The sequence below is a fragment of the Acanthaster planci genome, linkage group LG02 (genome assembly GCF_054643075.1).
Source record: "Acanthaster planci isolate LZ-2023a linkage group LG02, COTS_SCS, whole genome shotgun sequence".
Lineage (NCBI taxonomy): Eukaryota > Metazoa > Echinodermata > Asteroidea > Valvatida > Acanthasteridae > Acanthaster > Acanthaster planci.
In genome coordinates this window covers 36,081,416-36,089,517 of record NC_141778.1, presented here as the reverse complement: position 1 = coordinate 36,089,517, position 8,102 = coordinate 36,081,416, and the positions used below count along the sequence as shown (strand labels likewise).

General features: G+C 38.6%; 1 long non-coding RNA gene across 1 annotated transcript; it reads left to right on the top strand.

Moving 5' to 3' along the window:
• Positions 1-501: 501 nt before the first annotated feature.
• On the top strand, positions 502-7,876 carry LOC147800210 (uncharacterized). Its single transcript, XR_015424605.1, has 3 exons — positions 502-1,185; positions 2,047-2,160; positions 6,116-7,876. It is a non-coding gene; the product is annotated as an uncharacterized LOC147800210 (long non-coding RNA).
• The last annotated feature ends 226 nt before the right edge of the window (positions 7,877-8,102 follow it).

Genomic DNA, 8,102 nt, shown 5'->3' with positions numbered 1-8,102 from the left:
ATCTTTAGATAATAATATAACTGCCATTCAGTATTCAAAGTGACACAAACTGTACAAGAAAATAGTAACAGTAAGCTCAAACTTACGGTCTGCTGGCATAGATATCGGTTATTTCTTCTGGAGCCCACCGCCGGCCCAAAACCTGGTCATCGGCGTTTTTAATTAATATCTCCAAGCTTGCGAAACCATAGTTTGCAAAGCTTCCGATCGATGTTAGAGTGGCGTATATTTTTTTATTTTGTTTTGTTTTTGTTTGATCACATGACTTCACTGTTCAGAAGACAATCCTCAGAACGCCCACATGATATAAAAGACCAGACCATGGCGATATAAATATTCATCCGGAATCATGCATTATTTATTAGTTCTTACCGTACACATACTATCTGGGTATACAACGAACAATACATACATGCAGCACGGTCTACAAACACGGCACAAAGGTTATTTACTGAAACATTGCAGGATCTGTTGCTCGGACAACGCTGAGACTGAGTTCAGAGGGTGTGGCAGCAGCCCCCATCCTAATTTTCTGTTGACTGATACTGAGATAAGTCATTTTGGAGATAGTTGAGGACGCTTTTCCTAACTTGTATTAACCTTAGAACATCATCCTAAAGATGTTCATTTTAACATTATTAATACAGATTTGTTGAGACATTTCATGCAAATTAAATCCCAATCTATATCCTACTCCGAGTGAAAAACAGTTCCAAGATTTTTTTTCAAAGGAGATTAGAATTTCACCTAAAAAAGTGGTCGAGGAGAGACTTGGAGTCGGTCATCTCTTAAGTGCCAAACAGGCTGACCTCCTTTGTCTCCGTAAATTCAAAATCGAGGCTGTGTTAACAAGGGCCTGAAGCATGCAGGTGGAATGGTGAAAAACCCTTCAAGTATTTCTTGAATATGGAGAAACGTTAGCTCGTACACGGTCCGCATAAGTTGTCTTATATACTGTGTGGTTGACAACGCAAAAGGTTTGGAATTTCTATAAAACCCGTATAGGTGGTTTTTTGTGTCCATGTATTTAAGCGACTTTACCGTCATGCCACAAGTTTGGATTTCTTGCGTTAATGGTTTGGATATGCACTTACACACATCTGGTTGGAACTCTCGAAGGACCTATAATTTATACAGACGGGGATGAAAAACCCAAGAGAAGGGTCTGTTTTGCTTCATTGACTGGTGAGTTTTAAAGAGTAATTCTGGAGGTTGCAATTGTGCATTACATTTGCAAATCTGCAAACAGGTTTAGTTAAGGCGTGGCGTATTCAGAACCCATAATGTCACAGATACTCCTAGAAATAGCATAATACTGGGTTGGATTTGTTAAAATTTCTTCTTACTTAAGTTCGTAAATTGCGATATTTTACTGGCTACAAGACAGATCATTTCTGATATTAAGTTTGACTCAAGTGAAATGAAACACGGTAGTGGTTACTGGAAGTTCAGTAATTCCCTGTTACAGTGGTGTATCCAGGCTCTTCGCTGGGGATAGGCAAGGTTCCACAGGCCGTTGTTGGGCACACCCTTGCCCTCGGCTCTTGTATAATGGCGGCCTTTTCAAAAATCTTTGTATAATAGATTTCTCCAACCATTTTAAAAATGTTCATTTTACCATTAATAATGAAGATTGCTTGAGACTTTTTTATTGAAAATTAGATTTTAAACTATATCTTACCGTGTGTAAAAATGTTCAAAAAATGAGTTTTTCTTTTTAGAGAATGAGATTGGAATTTCATCTAAAAAGGTGGCCAGAGTCAGCCTATAAGTCAACAGGCTAACTACATTGATCTCCGTTAATTCAAACGGGAGGGTGTGTCAACAAGGGATAAAGCAAGATGGATGGAATGTAAAAACCCACTAAGCGTATAAGTTCGTAACTTGAAGCTCGGTCCATAATTGTGTCGTTGACAATACAAATTCCAGGCTTGGAATCTCTATAAAATTCTTTACAGGTAGCTCGGTTTTCTGCCCCAACGGATCTATATGTTAAGGGCTTTACGTGGAATATGTTTTTGATTTGTTTTTCTTTTTGCTTAACAGTTTGGAGATTCCTATGTGCACATCTGGTTTGAACTCTGTGAGGAGTAACGCCCTGTAATTTACAGACGGAGGGAGGAAAGCCCAAGGCACGGCTCTATTTTGCTGCATTGACAGGTGAGTTTGCCCGTTATTTCGGAAGTAATTTGTAGGGTGTTGTACATAAGTTTGCAAATCTATATTGTACTAACGAGCATTTATAACTCTACATGTGTGGTGGCCTAGAATGCGCATTGTGAGTAAAATTGGCGAAGTGTAGAGTTCAAGCATTCAATGTAAATCTAAGTACATACATGTTTATTAATCAAATTAATTTTTTTTGTCGAGGGGTCTTTTGTGGGCGATGACAACAGCTACTAAAATGATATCTGTCACAACAACAAAATGCAGGAATCATTTCAAACTTACAGTGTTATGCATTTGGGAGTCCTGTATCACATTTGGTGCAATCGTGGCAAAGCTTGAACGTGTATCTGTGAATCCAAATGTTTTCAATGGACACGTTTCTGCCGAGGTTTTCAGAAGCGGTTGCAATACTGCATGTGACTTGATAAAAGGATTTTGAACATTTTTTGTATATTTGTTGTCATTACGGAAGTATCCGCAAAAAAGGATACAGCGATACTGCATCCTGTTTTCAAATTTCCCTAAGTCCACACTTTACTGGGCCTGGTCCCGCGAAAACTTGGGTCCCTATGTGTGAATATCAAAACTCTGGTAATCCTCCAAAGTTGGAAATCGTGGTGTCACCAGGAATGGTACATGTTCCTCGCTTCATTGCCACAAGTATGTCCATGGATTTATCCGAGAAAGAAGGCAATTATCGTACTGCTTCCTATTTTCAGGGCCTTTCCTGCGTGAAGGTAGATGCCCAGAATAAAATGTCTGAAAATTGCCCAAATGTGGCAATTGTGATGTCATCGGAAACGCTACATGTTCCTTTCTTCATTTTGTCACGAAAAGAAGGCAGTAGTTGGTACCATTAGTTTCATATTTTTGATTTTATTTTTGTCCTCACGTTACTGTTCCTGTTCCCGCGAAAAGTCAGGTATATTTTAACACAAAAACGCCTGAAAATTGTTCAAATCATGAAAACATGGTGTCATCGGGAAGGGTAAAAATTCTGCCCACCCCAACAGCAATTTTAAGTCTCCAACTTTCCTGGTTTTAGAGAAACATTTCGTAGTTGTTTCGTAGGTGTGTACTTATTACCATTTGAATGCTTGTCAAAGAGACACTTTGATTTCTCGGTTAGATGTATGTACCCGCCGATAGAATTTAGAAATAGGAAATCTGGACACATTATTTATTTGTTACCAAGCTGAATAGTTGAGCTAAAACATAAAATACTCTGCAGCTTTGCTGGTTTGGGAGAAAACGTCGATTATGCAGTGATGTTTGTTGCTCTCTCATAGCTGTGTAAAAACTGAAGAATAATTGTAGTCCGGACATATGGACAGTTTATTAATGGAGAAAAAAAGAAATACGAAATAATAACATATTGTCGGGAAGCAGTATAGTTTTGCCGCAGCATAAAATATTCAAACAGTGAGCGGATTTTTTTTTAGAAAACGTCGCTTTTTAATGATGTTTTGTTGCTGTTTCGCAGTTGCTTAGAAATTAACATTAATAGAGGTGTCCAAATACGACGCTTTTAGCGTTGATCTGAGCACTTCCGCGTTTTAAAAGGAGGCTGTATGTGTCCGCTTCAATTTGTAATACGATCAGACGATTTAAAGTAAGGAGTCCTGACACAAAAAATACATAAAAGTATGTTAATTCAGACTTTTCAGGCTGCACATTTTTTTGTTGCAGAGTCTTTCAGGATTACTCGACACGTACGTAAAATCAAAAGAAAAAATAACGGTAATTGACCGCGAACTAACGTACCTGCGATGGTCGTGTATCTGCATGTGCAGTGGGCGTGGTCTTAACTGAAGTGTCGTCACACTTACGAACCGGATACTGCATGTGTTGTGTCAACTCCGCGGGCGCTTACGACGAAGTTCAACAGAGAGAGAGACTCGGTTTCGAAATTCGATGCGGATATGCGCAGACTGCGCTAATGTGAAATCCTTCTATTGTTTAGTCTGACGGGCACTTACATTCCTTGATTAGTATGCGTTGTCAGACTGTGTACGGTATTCATAGAGACAAATGTCCCGATTACTTAGGCCTTACATTGTTTGAAAGTTGCATAGCTACAACATAAAATAATAATATCTTCAGATTTCCTAATTCGGGGAGAAAACATCGGTTAAGTAATGATGTTTTGTTGCTGTTTCGTAACTGTCTACAAATTACTGTTTGCATGCTTAACAGACGAGCACTTGGATTCCTTGGTTATAGATGTCTATGTCTGGCGATGTTTTTCATTTCCGGACAGGTTAAACATTGTTTAATATAGTGTATCGATTAATGTATACGAATAGGTTTATAGCTAAATAGTCGGGATACAACACAAAATAATCGAGAAGTCTGCAACTTTCCTGGTTGTGGAGAAAACGGTCGATCACGGAATGATATTTTTGTTTCTGCGTCGTAGTTGTGTATAAAACGCCGTGTGTATGCTTAACAGACGGGGCACTTAGGTTCCTTGGTTAGCTGTCTATATCTGACGGTAGGTTGATGGAGGAATTGGAAATCCGGATTGTTTATACATTTGTTTTAATGTTATATGGAACACAGTTTTGTTTGCAATTTTCGTTGTTGCCAGTTGGGTTTTTGTCGGACGGGCACTCAGATTCCTTGGGTAGCTGTTACATCTGAAGGTAAATTGATAGAGAAAAATAAATCCCAACGGATTAAAAAATTTTGGAAAGCTGAAAAGTGGCGCTCAATATACAATAATGTAGAAGTCTTCAACTTGCCTAAATGTGGGCAAAACGTCAGTTTCGGAATGATATTTTATTGCTGTTTCGTAGTCGCTTATATACAAACCGCAGTTTGTATGCTTAACTGACTTGCACTTGGATTCCTTGATTAGCTGTCTAAATCTGACAGGACCGGTAACAAATCCAGAAAGTTTGTGCCATGTTTTGCAAGCTGAATAATTGGGTTACAACATAAAATAATTAAAAGTCTCCAACTTCGTCAGTTATGCAATGTTGTTTTGTCGGTATTTTGTAGTGGAATCTGCCGTTTTATGGTTGTTAGACGGCTGTTAGCAGGAAATATCTGACGAAGAATCGAAGGAGAAAAATCAATTCTGACAAATTATAGAATGTTTGGAAGCTAGATAGGTGGCCCCAACATAAAATGACTGAAAAAATCTCGAATTTTCTGGTTTTTCAGAAAAGTTGAGATAAGTTAATGTTTTATTTGTGTTTAATGGTTCTGTTAAAAACTAGAAACTGTAAAATTACACTATGTATGCGAAACGCGTGCTTTTATACAGAGAATTCCTTCTCATCGTTTTGATGTATTTGATAATGCCTTATGTATCCTCTGACTCTGTCACACTGGGTATGACAAATATGTACTTGTAGGTCCAATCTTGATTTCAATTTGACTTTAGCAGAGACAGGATGATAACTTATCAGTGCATCAGTGCTAAACCCACACTGGGACCCTGATTAAGGAAAAACCAAGAAATTTGAACAGACTTGAAGCCAATCAGAATTTTCACGAGGCAAAAATAAACTGCTTCCTCAGCCAAGTCTGAGGTCTGCAATATAATCGAGTTTTCTGTGTACTGTGTACCGAAGATTAAACCAACCCCTAAAAGGCCTAAATAACATTCCGCTTGACTGTGTACATTCACATGTACGCGGCATATTTTTGTATATTATTCAACAGCTGATTAATTGGACTACAACATGAAATTATCGAAAAGTCTCCAATCTTCCTGGTTGTTAAGAAAACGTCGATTTCGCAGTGATGTTTTGTTGCTGTTTCGTAGTTGTGCATACTTGGCCATATGTATGCTTGTCAAACTGGCACTTATATTCCTTTGAGAATTTCTCTTTTAAAAATCTGGCCTCCTCTGTAACCAGGATTTCTTTGGTTATCTACATTCTAGGGAAGGTTTCTTTACCTACGCTATCTATTTCACCATTTGTTAACACTGCAGGTGCAGCCTGCCCACACATCGTCTCTCTGTCTGCCGGATCTCCTTTTCCAGAAACCCGGGCTGGAGGGAACCTAAATAAACTGCCTATGCGGTATCGTATTTCATCCGTGGACTGAGACATTCACGCATTGCAGTAGAGCGTCTTTAATTAAGGGACCATGTTAGTCTATCGAAAGACGTAGGTTCCATATCCATTTTTAATGTAGTTAGGGAAATATCCCTGAAAAGATTCGGGAGTTCTTGTGCTACTGCTGTCTAGTTTTGTGCAATTCTACATTAACATTTTGTCGGGTCTTGTACCCGCGCAAAGATATCTACATGTATTGGAGCATAGATGACCGGAAGATTGTCCAAATCTGCAAATCGTGGTGGCATCTGAAAGGGCACATACTCTTTTATCCAATAATGTGTCATATTCGTACTCTGTCTAGTAAGGAAAATATCCGCGAAAGAAGTCGAGAGTTCTTGTCCTATTTCTCTCGGTTTTTGTGCTATTCCGCATTTCTTTGCACTTAAGTGGTCCTGTTCCCGTGCAAAGATGTCTGCATATATTTGAAAATAACCTAAAAAGTGTCCACATCTGCCAATCGTGGTGGCATCTGAAAGGGCACATGTTCCTTTGTCTAATGTTGTAAGTGTTAAATTCATATTTCATGTAGTCAATGAAATATACGCGAAAGAGGGCAGGGTTTCTTGTGCTACTCTCAGCTATTTTTGAGTAATTTTACATTTTTTCCGCCCTGTTCCTGCTCAAAGATGTCTCCATACATCGGAGCAAAAATTACCTGAGCATTGTCTTCATATAGCAAACTTGGTGGCACGGAACGAGTACATGTTTCTGTTTCCAATGATGTAAGTTTGATATCTAAATTTATGTAGTTAGGGATATATCCGCAAAAGAAGGCAAAATGACCTACTGCTAGCCAATTCTTTGGAAATGAACATTTGTCAACACGTTACAGGTCTTATTCCTGCGCAGAGATGTCAGCGTGTATTAGAGTTCTCGTCCTACTTCTTGTTATTTTTGTGCAATTTTCTATTTGTTTGCACGTTGAAGGTCCTGTTCCCGCGCTAAGATGGGTCCATATATGGGATCATTAAAGACCTGAAAATTGTCCAAATCTGGCAATCCAGGTGGCATCTTAAAAACATACATTGGTGTAAGTTTGATATAAAAGTTTGTTTTAGTTAGGAAAATATCCTCTAAGGAGGCAAAATTTCTGATCCTACGGCTTGCTATTTTTCCCGCTTCATCTGCACATTATTGATTCTGGTCCCGCGCTAAGATGGCTCCATATATCGCCCCATAAAAGACCTGAAATTGTCCAAATCTGGCAATCTTGGTGGCATCTGAAAGGACAAATATCAATCTATCTATTGCTGTAACATTATTATCCTTATTTGTTTTACTTGGGAAAATATGTGCGAAAGAAGGCAGATGCTCTGATTCTACTGCTCACTATTTTTCTGGAATTCCCACTTCATCTGCACTTTATTGGTTCCGGTCCCGCTCAAAGATGGCTCTATATATCGCACCATTAAAGACCTGAATATTGTCCAAATCTGGCGATCCTATTGACACCTGAAATCGGAAATGTCCCTCTATTCATTGATGTTAGTTTCATATCCATATTTGATTTTATAGGGACTCCAGTTCATAAGCAAGGACTATATATACATACATTGCTCCATAGAATACCGTAATTATGGGGACTCCTTATATTAACGTCATTATTGGGTCCAAAATTTATTAGGATAAGAATGAAAATACGTGCATAACTCCATGCATTACTGTTAATATGGTGACTCCATAAATTACCGTCATTACGGGGACTCCGTAGATTACCGCCATTATGGGATCCCAAATTTATCAGGATGTTAATGAAGATACCTGCATAACTTTGATAGATTACCGTCATTATGGGGTCCCGTATTTATGACTATGTTCGTTAAGATACCTGCATCACTCCATAGATTACCGTGATAA